Source organism: Grus americana, chromosome 2, assembly GCF_028858705.1.
Source record: "Grus americana isolate bGruAme1 chromosome 2, bGruAme1.mat, whole genome shotgun sequence".
NCBI classification, from domain to species: domain Eukaryota; kingdom Metazoa; phylum Chordata; class Aves; order Gruiformes; family Gruidae; genus Grus; species Grus americana.
Genome location: NC_072853.1, coordinates 57,500,432 through 57,516,182, shown reverse-complemented (window position 1 = coordinate 57,516,182; position 15,751 = coordinate 57,500,432).

Below are 15,751 nucleotides of genomic sequence, written 5' to 3'. Positions count from 1 at the left end.
TAATTTAAATGTTACTCTAATTTTTGCTCTCCTAAGCAATTTATCATGAAATATATTTACAATTTATGAAGTGAATACAACATTCTGTAGAAGTAATTTCCAGTCTGACATCATTGATAAAAAGCTTGAAGGAGTTGGGCTGGGTTTTTTCCCCTTTATTGCTAGATTAAATTGTAAAAGTAATGGAGCAATGTCAGATCAGAGATGTAAGAAAAGATCTGTGTTCATTGCATCCATTAAAATAATAAGTGCATAGAAAGGTGGCTGATATTCTAACCACAAAGTCACAGCTCATACAGAAGTAGTAAAGAGACTAAGTCTAGGTAGACTGTACCAGGTAACAACACATCTGAAAAGATTTTAAAACATGAACTTAACCATCAGCAGTAATTTAGTGCCTGAATTTAAGACAAATTTATTTGCAGAAGAGAGAAGAAAACAGATCTTCAGCATTTTCCTGCACTTTGATGAAAACACAGCTTTTTTTAGGAGTCTGGGATTTCTAATGCAGACAACGTGTTTGCTAGCTGGATAGAAATGAACCCAGTATAGATGGCTTCAGTCTTTCACTAGTGTAAAATATTACTAAACACACCCAAAAAGCAAATAAACAAAATTTACTGTAGTCCTCAGGGCAAAATTTGATTCATAGCAATGAGATTATGAAAAATGCCTTTGTTTTTGCATGCTATCCCTTGGTTAACTGCACTGTTTGGCTCCAATAGCTGGTCTCAAAGTGCCTAGTATACAGGAATTGCTTTCTGTTTAGTCACTGCTATACCATAGCTGGCAAAAGAGAGCTGAACTGCAACAGAGAGTTGCAATTGCCCTAACACTGACCCACTGTTCAAACTGTAATGCTTTATTATTGCCAGATCATGTTAGAAAATTATGTCTACATTTTATTAGCACAATTACATATGTTGTGTTATCTGTGGAAATATGAATCAGAATTCAGATGAGGTGTATTAATAGGCCATTTCCACAACCAATGAAGAACTGTTTCACACACAATTTGAAATGAGTCTCTAATTTGGTCTTTATTTCATTGACAAATGTTACACAATAGTCAAACCTGGCAAGAACTGGTAGGCATCTGCAGGATCAAAATGCATCTATGTTCCTCCCTGCAACACCACCTCTAGCTTCTTACTTGCTGTTTCTGAGAGGTCTGGGTTTTTGGTTTTTCTCATTGGGACATCGTATTTTTTGTGATTCATGATGTAATGACTGCCAGAGGCTTATTAAAATCCATCATTTAATAATAAGATGATAATTTCACCTAGCCTTTAACCTACAGAGCTGGCTTCTCATAAACTGGCTCACTTTACATAACTAATTGCCAAAGAACTTGACGTGTATCTAGTCTTCTCAAAACACATCCTGGAGTGGATGTGCTATGGTGTACCGGCATATGTAGGAACGAAGTGAACTAAGATTCTGTGTGCAAAATATCTGGCTACTACCAGTGATCATTCATTTGTAATTATTACCAGATTCACCCACAGATTTAAACATAAAACCATTTTCATCACATTAGATTACAGTAAGTATTTATGAAATGTACCAAGATACAATAGGCATAGATGGTAGCAAAAAGCCATTAACTTACTGGAATGAATTCAGCAGAGGGCCACCAGGACAGCGGGGGGCTGGAGCACTTGATGTAGAAAATGCTGCTGAGAGACCTGTTTTTTCAGTCTGAGGAAGGGAAGGCCAAGGGAGGATCTTATTGCTGCCTTCAGTTACCTAATGTCTGGTTAAAAGGAAGATGAAGCCACACTCATTTTGGAGGCGCACAGTGAAAGGACAAAAGGCAATGGATAAAGCTGCAACAACAGACATTCCAGTTAGATATTAGGGTTTATTTTTTTTATAATGAGAGTCATTGAACACTGGAGCAGGCTGTGCAGAGACTGTGCAGTTTCCATCCTTGGAAACAGTAAAAACTTGACTGGAGACAGCCCTGGGAAACTTGGTCTAACTTTGAGGCTGGTCTTCCTTTGGACTGGGGATTGGACCAGAGGTCCCTCCCCACTTAAATTTTTCTGTGATTCTATGAAAATCAATGTATAGATTCTAAGTAAGATGAAAAGCTGATTTTGAGCAAAATGATTTTGTTGTTTTCACTGTTGTGCTTACAATAGAATAGACAAAGTGGAGGTCATTGTTTATACTTGCCGTGTAAATTTTCAGGACTGTGGGCTGGTATCCAAACTGAAAGGAAAAAATTATTCAGCCACAAGTCTGAACCTTTGGCAACTGCTCTATAATCCATTTGTTGGCTGTTTGTTTTTCTATAGATGGAGATTAGTTTGCCTGAGCCAAAGATCTTAGAAATTAATGTGTAAATACGTGTTTTAACCTGGTTGCCAGTAAAAGAAACAAAGTAAAATGAAATCAGTGCATCAGGGAAAGATTCATTGATGTGAGTGGCCTCATCTTCAAAACAGCCAGGAAACAGCAGAAATAGCCCTAATGTGTTTTAATAGAGCAAAAGAGGTATAAATTGTGGTCTGTTTCTTTATATTAGATCTGATTTTTCTGTGATATTTTTTCATAGTCTTACTCCAGAAGGTTTCTTGTGAACATAAAATATAGCAGATGAACCTGAAATGAGACCCACAGAACAGCACGAACAGTCTACCTTCCTGTATGCTTTTACTAGTTTTCCCCTAGTTCCCTTTTCTGCTTCTGTGTGCAGAATCTAACAGCAGGAAAATGTTGTTTTCCCAGGAAAAGACTTGATGTTGATAAAGGAAGAAAACATCAGCCTCACCAACTGGACACCTATTAATGCTGTCTCTGCATCTTGTATGTTTTTTCAAGTACTCTGGAGATTTAAGCCTGTCAGACACAGATGTGCATGGAAGCAGCTTGGCGAGATGATTGTGGGGAGATGCTAACAGCTGCAGAGGTCAGAAGTGCAAACAGCTTTGGAAGGGTGTAGTAGACACCTGGCTCTGAAGTCAGTGGGTCAAGGTCTCTCCTCTTTTACATTGGTATCCGTTGTCCAAGTGCTTGGAATGGAGATGACGTGTGTGCATTAATCCTTCCTCAATTTTTTAAAGAGCAGACCATCACCTCCCTGTGCATGCAGTTACTGAATACCACACATTAAGAAACTGGGCAATTAGTCAGCATGGAATTGTTTTTCTCAGTGTAAAAGATGCTGGACATTATAATATATTTATCTTCATGGTTATATGAGGATTCACAAATTAAAGGCAGAAGAGGAAATTCATATGTCTCTATTCAGACACATATGAAGGTTAAAACTGAACCAGAGGAGGAGGGAACTTGAGGCTGAAGCACAGGCATAGCAGTAGAAATGCATCCTGAGAACATGGCTTTAGATGCTCTGTGCTCATGGGTCAGCTTGGGAGGTGACAGGGGCATTCCAGAGGGATCTGGGGCTTCTGAGGTAGGAACATGGGAAGAAACTAGCCCTGCCTGCCACTTCCGCATGCATTTCAGTAGGATGGAAGATCCGTCTCCTTTTCCTTTGACTCTTGATGACTCACACAACAATAACAATGGCTCCTGAGGTGTCTGTGGCATTCTCCTCCTCTCATACTGGACGGCTGATCAGTGCAGAAACATGGGCACTGACAGTCTTCCTTCAGCTTCTGTATCGCAGAATAATACCTCAAATGAGTTGGAGAACGGTTATGTCAAAGGTGCTCAGGAAAGAGTGGCTTTTGCTTGGACACTGTCAAAACACAGACCTTTGGTCACCTTGATCAGTTTTTCAGTGGTATAAACGGGGTCTATAGCTCTCAAAAAAAATTCTGTGGAAATACTTCCAGCACTGCATGAAAAAGCTCAAGATTAAAGAACCTTTCACATCTGTTCCTGGTCACCAGCTTAAATTTAACCTATGACAGTAATGAGTGAACGTCCACGTGCTGTTTGGCCTGTGTAAAGACTTTGTAGTCATTTGTGTACATCACAAATGGCGTTAATTGGCAGCTGTGTCAACAGCCTCTTTGAAGGAATTGAGAGCTCATTAGGCACATGGACAGAGCTGGTCTTTCCCTGGAAAAAAATTACCCCTTTCATATGAGGCACTTAAGATGGAGCAACATGGGGAAACTTGCCAAGACACTGCCTGGTTTCTAGCCATGACAGTAGTCGCATTGCTAAGGACTGCTCTCATTTGGCGGCAGTCCTGTGGTTCCCCTGCCTCCGATGCACAGAGTGACAAGAAGTTGGGACTGTGCTCCCTCGTCCAGGGGCAGGCACTTGCAGAACTGAGCTCGGCTTTCACCTATCTCCGGGAAAAGCAGAACTGTCTGCCTGAAACCAAGAGAGAAAAATCTTTAAATCCTTTCAAGCTGTTACTGTAAGGCATTTTCTCTTTCCCTGACCTTGTTTCTGCCACCTTTTTATTGTTGCAAGCTTACTTTGTGAAAACATACTGAAGTCCCTGAAAAAGCTCTCATGTAATATTCATGAACTAATTTCAGTGAACAGTTCTGTACTCAAAGTTTCTTTCTGTCTCCTTTTTAGTATTAGAGGCACTTGCCCATGGGCTCTTCATTAAATGTTTGCATATAAAAATGCACTGGTGAGAGGCACCCCTTTATCTCTATGCTTCCTCCTTCTAGATCCTTTACTTCACAAATGCATTTTTTTAGTCATTCAGTGTAGAAGTACCTACACTCTTCCTGTGCTATACAAGTTCCTTTCCAGAACTGGAACTCACTGAAAAGTGTGTTTATTGGAAGTTTTGGCGTACTGAAGCTGAGTATGTCAGCCCTGTTTCCCATCCCCCCTCACAGATGACTACATATTCTAGAAAAACACTCGGTACCCCTGTAAAAGATTTAAGTCTTATATAGATTTTTTAGAAAATGATTGGTGATTCCACCTGTATTCGTGAATCACCACATTCCTAAGTTGTTTGTGGAATACCATAATCAAAGGTTTTGCTAAGGGAAAAGGAAGACAATAGCTGCGCTGAAAGACACAATGGACAACTGTTAGTATAACAGCTGGAGGGTTCTGCATAAATTGAGGAATTTTTCCATCTCATTCCGTTGCATTTCTATGGGTTCTCAAGAAAACTGCTTTCATTTCTATGCCTGCGTCCTGGCCCATATATATCCTTGCTGTAACCTCTCTGCCACTCCAGCAAGTGGAAATGGGCTAGACTGTGAGCCAGGTGAGATAAATGGGATTGCTGCATGAGGGAGAGCTGGTGTACTGAAGAGCCAGGTCACAGACAGCAGAAGCATCCTTAAAATCAGCACAGTTACATGTAGAAACAAGGAAGGAGATAAAGGTCAAAGAGAGAGGACTTACTTAGGTTTTTATTTAACATGGATACATTATATGGCATAATAGTGAAATCTCTTTTGTTTTATGCTTTGTATCTCCAAATGAATAATACCTATTACTGTGTTAGCATTGGACATCAGATTCAGTCTGAAAACATAAAATCATTGCCTTATAGTTTTTAAAAAACTCCTACCTTCCTCACCACCCTGTTGCAGTGGATGGCTGTTCTAGTCTTAACGTCTGACCTGATAATCTATATTAGATTTGGCCCCGGTCCTGGGGGCTGAACTAGATGATCTCAACAAGTTCCTTCCAACATAAATGATTCTGTGATCTATGGACAGTAAGAGATTTGCCACTGTGAGAAATAAAGATCCATAAATTATTTGTCCCAGCTATGAAGCATCTTGTAGATTAGTGAAAGTGTGTCTCTGTTGCCTCATAAAAAAAATGACTTTATTGCAGACACATAAAAGCAGGAGAGAAAGCTATCAAACCACTGTTTTAGTGTGGCATCACTTTAGCAGTCTGATTTTCTGTACATTATACCTACAATTATATTTCAATAAAAGGATAGTTTGATTCATTTGCTTAAACCACAAGAATAATTCTTTTAACCTTCTCCATTAACCACAAATGAAAAAACAAAGCTGTGACACTGTGTAGTTCCCTGTCTGCTGGCATTTTCTTTGGTAAATGGAAAATTCCACTGTAAAAATCAGACAAATTTAGTATTAACATTTTCTTTAAGCTTGTATGCTATTTTGATTTCTATTTCCTTTAAGAAAATGCTATTTTTGAGACTAGCTGTCCTAGGAGCACAGACTGGACAGGATAGCACTGGCCACTGTATCTCAGCAACTGATCCAAAATTTAAGTTCTTGGATGAAAACAAGTAACTTTTCAGTAAGCATTCACTGTAATCTGCTAGGAACAAAATATCTTGGTTTCCTGGGAGTTTGTACATGGGAATGAGCTAGGTCTAAGGAAGTCCAAAAGTTACACAGTGGCCACTGGAATTAGTTTGTGATTTTTATTTTCTTTCTTTTCCTAACTCAAACTAAAATTTCAGCCAAGAACTTTAAAAGTGATGCATGTGTCTTAATTTCCCAATGTCCAGCTTCTCCTATCTTGAAGAATATTGGTTTTAGGAAATGAATAGCAGATTTTCAAACAATGAAAACCCTTATGCCTAAATAGTGATAAATGACCCAAATTAGAGCATTCAGAGTCACTAGTCATTTCAGAAAATCCTGAGAATAAAGTATTGTTTTCTAATAACATTTTTCCCATGACCTACTAAGGCGATTGTGCAGTTACTACCTCCTTATCTATCTTATTTTTAGTAAAGTCAATGCCCAGAGGAGATAATGTATTGGATTAATTATATGTGAAATATATACTGGGATTTTATTATTTTCTTTCATACTGGAAGTATAATGCCTTCCTATGGTTATTAATGCATAAATGCTCTAAAAAAAATCCCCAAAATGAAAAAACAGGGCTTACACTTTCTTTCGTATCTCATGCCAAAGCCTGTAGAATCAGAAAATATGCCAATACCACTTTTTTGATTGCTTTAGAGACTTAGTGACCCACATTTCTTTAATTTTCAGCAGAACTTAAACTTCTAAATTATATGATGTTTGTGGTCTTTTACATTGTGTTATTAAGTCAGGATCTATGAATGCTTGTGGTTAGTTTCATGAAGTTCGTTTGTTAGCCAGTATGAAGTGCAGTACAATTAGGTTATGTTAGCTAAATAAAAAAGGCAAAATTTTATTCAAGTATTTTTTAATAAAAAACCTGTCAGACTATTCCCTCTCCAGAGTTCATTCATGCAAAGAAAACAGCTAATATTTTAGACCCATACCTAATAGGGAAAAAAGAATAATTTCTAAATCTGGAATAAGACAAATGCGGATACAATCCTTTGGGGCTTTGTTCCTGTTTCCTGTATAGAAGCTGTAATTTCTGTAGTATCCTTCCACTTCTTATTGCTTGTGTCTAGACATAAATTGACCATAAAACAATATTAATATTGTATATTGCCCTGGTTAAGCGTTTTTGTTTGGCATCAGGGAAGAACTTTGAACATTTTAATGGTACTTTCTGTAGCACAGTAGTCGTGAATGAGTTTATTTTAATGTAGGAATAAATTGGTTACTGAAGGTATTTTTATTATGCATCTCCTTGTAATTTCTGCCAAATAAACAAAATATTCCTCAGATAATTGGCCTATTAGTCTGTCACTTTCTAACTGTTATTTCTATGCTGAATTAAAGGGCCCATAAATCCTAAATTCTTTATTAGCTTGCTGACTTTGCAGAGTTTGATGGTAAATAAACTGGCACAGCATTAAAAGCTCCTTATTGAAGGAGGACAATATGTCTTTTTGTATTGACTTCTGCATGATTCAATTTTCACTAAGTATCACCATGACCTTTATAACAGCACCGTGAACTTTAAAAGCCAGTTTGCATGCGGTGGTTAACTTTCCCTCATATAATGTGGTTTTAAAAACGATGACCTAGCCTCTCCAGACTTGATAAATGTGCAGCTGATAATCCAATAATGAAAATAAAAGGTCTTCAAAAATGCTAGGAGCACTAATTAAACATTTTGAGAAGTGTTAAATTTATGGGATTAATTACATGTAAATGATTTTCCAGTTTCCTCTGCAAATTATTTTAAGTTTTTTAACTGAATGATGTTTCTTCTCTTTACATTAAAAAAGGCTTTCAGCCTTTAGATGTAACTTTAAAGTTATAAAGTCTGATAACTAAATCAAACATAAAACACTATTTATATCACCCTAAATGTTGCTTTTGACTCTTACATTGAACTAATTTCTGTGGTGTCTGAGTGCTCATCTTCTGCTTCTTCCTCATGCAAATGGTAATGACACATCAGAACACTGCAATGTTGAGAAGACTTAGTTTACTCCTGCAGACGTTAAGTGTCAGAACTGATATTTGTACAAAAAGGCAAATCAAGATTGAGTGGACCTGAATTTGGGATCTAGGTGTTCGAAGACATGAGGTGCAAATATCTTTCCGGTAATCTTCACATTTCCTTGGGAACTATTGTGTAGTATAGACAAAAAAATGATATCACCCTCAGTGAACTAACTGGATGGTAGCTCACAATCATGTGCAGACCATTTCTACTTCAGTTTCACTCTTTAAAATGCTGGATATTTTTCCGAAGGTCAAAATTTGATAAAGGAAGCTTAATAATTAGGGCGATAACTCCAAATACATGCTTTTAAAAAAAAAACACAGGATGTTTTGGTTTGATTTTAAGTTTAGTTTTTGTTTTATTTAAGTTACTATTAAGACAAATGACTAAAACTGCATTGGCACAGAAAATCTACAAATGGGAGCCAAACTTCATGAGAGAATGCTTCCCCCTTGCATGCTTTGTAAATCCAAACATGCATGCAAAATACATGGAGATATTATTTCTGGCTGTGATAGGCAGAGAGCCCAGGACAGATGTGTAAGCAGAAGAAATTTCCATCTGTACTGCAAAATCTCTTTGCTGTAAGTCTCACATAGTTTGTCAAGGTTTACTTCTCTAAACAGTTGCAGTGCCTGAGGTTTAGTGGTGATGTACAAAGTTTTCTTTACTACTGTGCTTATGACAATTATACTGACTAATGTGCACAGCATTTGTTAAATTTTTGTTGAATTCAGAACAAATCTCTCTTCCTCAGAAGTAAATTTTCAGAAAGCAATTTTCTTTTCATTCTGCTTCCCTATTATTCCCCGTGAATATATAGGATTAAAACCAGCCCTGTCTGTGAAATAATAAGGGTCTCTACAGTAGGACCATGTGATTTACACCAGGCAATTAAAATCAATTCCTAACCTACACGAGGCACTAAAAACTGTATTGCTCAACACACTGGGCTATTGAGCACTGTGTGGTAGATTTTATTATACCATAAGTGCTTTACTATACTGTAAAAAGGAGAACGTAATTGCTATACACAACTAATATATTCAATTAGGTAAGGAAAATGTTTAATGGAGCTTTTTGTTGGTTTCAGTTACAACTTGTGAGTTCAAAAGAGAAGCTGGAGTTGGGGAATTTCAGGATGCAGATTGCTCTAAGTGTGACATATGCTTCAACAACATAGCACCAAAGCTATCCTGCAAGGACGTGGTTAGCGTGTGCTTCTGCGTTGACTGAAGTGGGATGCCAGTACTTAATTCATACTGATTCAGTCTGATAACTGGGATAGCTGAAGGCTGTTACAGCTTGTTGAAAGAGTGATTATTTTTCCCAGCATGTGGCTCCTAAGACACAACCACGTCAGACTGTCTGTATCCTAAGAGCAGATATAGGAAAACTTCTAATTTTTAAGATAAGATGTGAGAACGGCCAAATATGATCACAAATTGTTACAGTGACTGCATCGTGCAGCCTTAAGTATTATTTTGTTACACCCCTATCCAGCTTAGTGAAGAGATTTCCCTACTTAGCTATTCTTTGCACAGGATCACGTAGTGCTATAGCAATATGACTGTGATAGATGCTCCGGATGTACCCTGGGTGTCTCCGTGCACGTTAAGATGATAGATTCCCCAAGGTAAGCATCTGCCAAATCTTTGCCTAGAAAGATGTCTGAGAACTGGGCACTGGAGTCCCCAGAATACCTCTTTTTTAGAATTATTTATTCAGTGCTGGCTAAAAACTGCACAGAACAGCCCTGAGGAGAGATGAATACCCTTTTCTTGCCTCTCTCCATTTCTGTTTTATCTCCTTTCTAGCCACCAGTCTTGACAGGCTGGTCAGACTCCCTACCTTCTTCCTCTATGGTGTGAGAACATCTTTCATGCTAAACTTTCACCATAGCAAAGAGCTAGGGGTTTTTATTTAGGAGCTGCCAGGCAGGGGTGTTGCCCAGCTAACACCCACTGAGTTTGGTCCTTTAGGATTTCTTTCTCCTCTTGCCTTTCTCATTTCTGGCTTTCACCTTACTGCCTAGGGATTTAACCCTACTGAATTTTATAGTAACGAAGAAAAAAACTGAAGGACATATACATTCACAGCAAAGTAGTGCATGACATAAACCCATTCTTCTCTTTAGGACTCCATTTTCAATGGGCACTGATAGCATGCTTACATAGTCACATGTGCAATTTATAGCATTTCCTCTGAAAAGATCCAGATACAATAAGACATGAGGCCAGCTTCCTCTTTTCTTTTTTTTTTTTTGTTCTAAAAATTTACCTGTTATTTGGGTTTTATTGTTCACTTGAGGATAAAAAAAATGCAAAAAGGAGAGTAACAATCTCAAAGTTGTTTCTGCGTGCATATGTTTTTTACATAATAGCAGCTTATGACAGCTGAGTCCCCAGTGTGGCTGATTTATTTTTAAAATCTGCTTTCAGATGAGGATTTGGCACAAAGGAATTGATATATTCATTTTCAATATTCCTCAAATTAAAAACTTTTGCACACCATGGAAATTCATGTGTGTCACAACAGCAAAGTGTTAGCCTATTTTATCTCCTTGCCTATTGACAATCCAAAGAAGTTCCAGTGATGCTGATGGGGAGCAGTGCCTCTCTTCTAAAAATGGACTCAAGTAGCAGAAGGACTCTTGCAGCCTTCTTAACCTGGAAATGCCAGACTACAAGCTGGATGGCCCTCAAGCTGCCCAACAGCAAAGGCATTTCATTCCTGACCACGCAGTGAGGACTGTGCAGTCAAAGTATTCAGTGGAGGGGGAGAATTAAGCACTGAGCATGAGCTACTCTCTGCCTCCTACAAGGCTCTTCTTATTGAGCCAGTTGGTTTCTAAGATATTTGTATTCACCGCCATTCTCCTCCTCCACCAAAAGACTGGGGCTAAAGCCAAAAATTCAGTGAATTTTCTGTGCTGTGCTCCAATGGGCACAACAGTAAACTAGTTAATAATGTGCTTAATGGCAGCAGTGCTGCCTGCCCATGGTGTTTATAGATGATACCTGGCCCCTTGGAGAAGACAGGGTGGCTTAAAGAAGGGTGGGGTTTTCATCTTGAAGAGATTTCTTCTGTGCCACTCTGTCAGTGGTTTCAGGCTTGTCCCTGAACTAGGATCACTGGTGTCACCCATGTGACATTTGAGGCAATACGGGGGGATTTGTCCTGTTTTATTGGTAGCTATGGCCCTGCTCCTTGCTATCATGGCTATGCTGGATTCTGCTCTCCTGCTACTGTCAATGCCAGAAAGCCCCCTTGCAGGTGAGTCCATAGCTGCTAAATTGCAGCTTCTGGGAAAGGATGCGGTGACTACTCAGGCTCCCCACCACATCTGCCCGGTCCCCTCTGGCCACTCCACCACGCCCCATTTTCCACAGGAGCTGTGGGTAGGAAACTGCCTTGTGGGAGCACAGACATCCTGGCTAGGGCTGGTAATGCCAGCAGCAGCGCAATGAAGGCCTCTACGGCAGGTTAGGGAAGCCAAATGCACATCTCTTGCATATGTTTTGTTAAATTTGGCAATGTATGAACTGTATCTAATGGGTTCATTTTGACTTGAGTGAAGTGTCCCTGATCCTACCGATCCTTTTTCTTGTCCAAGTGCAGGCTTTTGAATGACTGTGGTCGTCTGTCTCTCCTTTCTGCAAATGCTTTGAAAGGTGCAGCAGGGCTGAGGCTGAGGACAGAGTTCCACACTTCCACTACAGAGGGATTGCCTGCTCCAGGCTGGAGCAGGACAGGGAGAGGGTCACGTAGGGACCACTTCCTCCTAACAACAGGCTGAAATGGGATTCAGAATCATGGTGAGGCAACTCCTCCAGGCAGCTCTGGACAGGGAGACCAAAGCAGACTCGAAAGTCATTACAAAAAAGCAATTGCAGTCCCTGTACCTGCTTCTGCCTTGCTTCTCTGCAGTTTTGGGGAGCAGTGTGCAGGGACAGGCACACTGGGGAAGTGGGGAAGGAGGAGGCTGCTACTTTCAGCCTCCATTGCCTCCTGCTTTTAGCCAAAAGCAGTATTTTGTGCAGTACAGGCACGAGTGCTGGCAGGAAGGTAGGAGCAGGATCCGTCTAAGAGTTGACTTTGAAAGTGAGCTGCTAGAGTGGGAAGTGCCACTCGCTCTGTACTTGAACTACCTTTCCTGGAGAATGGAGGGAGGGAAGGAGAGAGAGAGGGAGGCACCACGAAATAGTCTGAATCTGAATGCAGTTGTAATGTAGTTGGTCTACCCACTGCTGGTAGCAGTAAGCTCTCATTTCATTAAGTGAGCTTACGAATCTCTGAAGAGGTCATCACTGTCTCAGACTATTACTATGTATGTATATATATACAGGAGAAATATATATTTCAATAGAATACATATATTCTCAGGGTTTTCAAGAAGGTTACATATTATTCTCAAAAGGAGAAAAGCTGTTCTTTCACGCTGCTAGAAAATATTTCTCATTCTCCAAGGCTTTGCTAGCACACAAAACATTATTATTCTCTCAGTGGCCAGGTTGTCTGTGTGACCTGATGACAGTAAGCCTCTGGTATCTCCATTTTCTAATTACTTCTCTCCACTATTTGCTTTGTTTTCATGGGAAAGGGCTCAGGAAAGTGAATTTACAAGTGTAGTAGCCCAGGGGTGTGTATATATGCCTGAAGAGGGCAGCCAGGATCCCAGATCTTCATGGGTAAGGGTGGAACAGCCAGGGATGAGTCTCTGGCAGGGTATTAGGTCCAAGACAAGAGGTAGTTTCAGGGGATGGTAAGCACAGAGGGAGCAATCCACAACTGGATGGTATGAATGCAAATATGCATGCACATACATCTAGAAAAGAGCTACTATTTGATCTTCCCTGTATCAGAGCCTTTATGCTTACAAATAAGGAATTCATTTCTCATTTAGCACAGAAACTGTCTTTGTACTCATTTATGTCAGTTGACTCCACGCCCTGTGTTTAAAATGCCCCAAGGCTAGAATAGCTGTTTTCCTAGAGTCATGTAGCAATACGCATTTCAGCACCAATTCAGCTTAGCTCAAAAAGCTAAAGTAATGCTAGTCTGGAAGCTAATATACCAAATTATATTTTCCCTTTGTAGTCAGAGTTTGGTCTGTGGAGTATCAACCATTTAAACTTAGTGACATTTTAAATCCACTTGGAAAGTAAGAAATATATTTTCTTTTTCTGTGAAAGTCATCCGAAAAGGAACCCAAGCATTTGGTTCTCTAATGTGAAAACTACAATATTTTGCACAGCTGGAAGGTAATGCTAAATATCTTCCTCTTCTGGACCACTTCTCAGATATATAGAAATATCAGTTCTTCTACACAAAGGGGAAAATTGTCATTTTCGTAAAATGTGTCTTGCAAGAATTGTTTTGGGGTTTCTGCAGGGAGAGGGTGGTGTTCTTTTCTATTGGTACGTTCAGATACAAACTGAAAAATGCTAAGTGTAAGGGAAGGGGGTTAAAAATAAATTCAAAGTACAAAAAAAGTCTAATAAATTGGGTGAGTATGGAAAAATTCTGACAGACTATATAATTAAAAGGGTTTATTTACCTTCTTCTCTGTGACCAGGAGTATAGAAAGCCCAAAGGGAGGAGAAGTGGAATGAAAAACAATATTCTGTTAATAACCCAGCTGGTACAGACAAAGGAAGTGTCTGTGAGAGAGAGCAGAGGGGATGTGGGAGAACACTGCCTGCTGTCTCCGTGTTTCCTAGTAAAAACTTAGCAGAATATTATGCCTATATTCCCCCTAACCCCACATTCTGGGGAGATGCTGTCAGCACCTTTCATGACCCAGTGCACTTGGTATCTTGGCCCCAGTAGGTTGCTGGTCACAATATGCTTTTGGTGAATGTTTTATCTTCTGGGGCAAGCACATAACTTGAGTCTTTCGTTCCATTCTTTCATCTCTTTGAGCCATAACCTGTTCCCTGAAGTCATTGTTGTCATGGGATTTCCTTTTGGTGACCACAAACTGCATTACCAAATTGCACATGTTTTGCCACCATAAGCAATTCTTACAGTTTTCTGCAGCCATTGGAAAGTGCATTACTAACAAGGAGCGTGAATGAGTCAAATAATTTCCTCTTGCTGCTTTCGCAGCCTAGAAGATTTTAAAATGCCAAGGTAGCTCCTTATTCTCAGAAGCATGTTCGTGTAGTCTGTTGGTTTCTGGTCAGGATTAACCTGGTATGCTGATCTAAGTTCCTGCAAGGAAATTTAGATCTAGATCTAAGTTCTGATATTGTGTGATTGCCTTACGTTTACAACTGGGCAGCAGCTTCATCCAGAAGACATGAGGTAAAGGTGGAACTAAGTCACCTGGTAATAGGAATCTACTATGTCATGCCAATGTCCTCAGCATCTTCCTTTTTTTCTTTTTTTCTTTTTTTCTTTTTTCTTTTTTTTCTTTTTTTTTTTTCATTGTGAATGTGTGTGGCTTGAACACTGTATGGACCTAATGGTGATCAGGATGTAGGGTGGCTATGGGAAGATCTAAGCAAAAGCAGCGAATTGAAATGTAGCTAGCGTGGTTTCACAGGCTGTGTTGATTTAAACATGTCCATGGCATGGAGCTCTTTTAATGCTCAGTGCTTTCAGAGGGGAGGATGAGGGTGTGGACAGTGGGCATCATGTGAACATCCTCTTCCTTTAATGTTCATCTTACAATATCTTTAAAATGGACACTAAAGTTTGATGGCCTTTTCAGCATTCACGTAAATAGATAAAAATGACTCTGAGCCACTCTACTGTAAAATTTCTGCAGTTTTGAAAGGCACGGGGCGGTCCTGCTGAAAGTCAGAAAAAGCAGAGAACAAAGAACAGCTACAATAAATAATAACCCTGTGAAAAAAAACACCAGAAAGACTGAGAGCCTGCCACCATAAACATTATTTTACAGGAAATGACAGTTCCTTAAAAATATTGGGAATAATTCTCTAAGGGAGGGAGAAAAACAACAAACCCTTTTCAATTTTAGAATTACCAGTGATGTCAAGGCTAAACCATTCCTGTCTTGTGATCTTGACTAGATGGTCTCTGAGTACAAGTGCTGTAAGAATATAAATGTAACTGTTCCTGTAACACTGGATCCAGCAGCCCTGGTCCGAGCATGGCCTGTACAGTCTGACTGCTGATCACATTAGCAACTTTTGTGCCTGATTACAGCAGCTCATCGTGGAGAGGCACAGCTGCACTGAGCTGTTTTCTTAGCATTTGAACTCTTGTTTTAAAGATACTGCTCCTTCAAACGTGCTACCTCCATGCCTTAATGGTTGGCACCTGCATTTTGGGTGGGTGTTAGCTGCAGATCTGTGACTGGGTGCATGAGGTGAGTAGGAAGGGTACGAGAGGGGAGACTCAGAGACATTTCCCTGCCCTCTCTGTACAAACAAGCTACATTACTGCAGAGGTGATGGATGGCATGTATGCCTCCTAGATCTGCAGTGCCTCTGAGGTGACCCGTATTTCACACAGATACACAAAAGGACTGCAACTG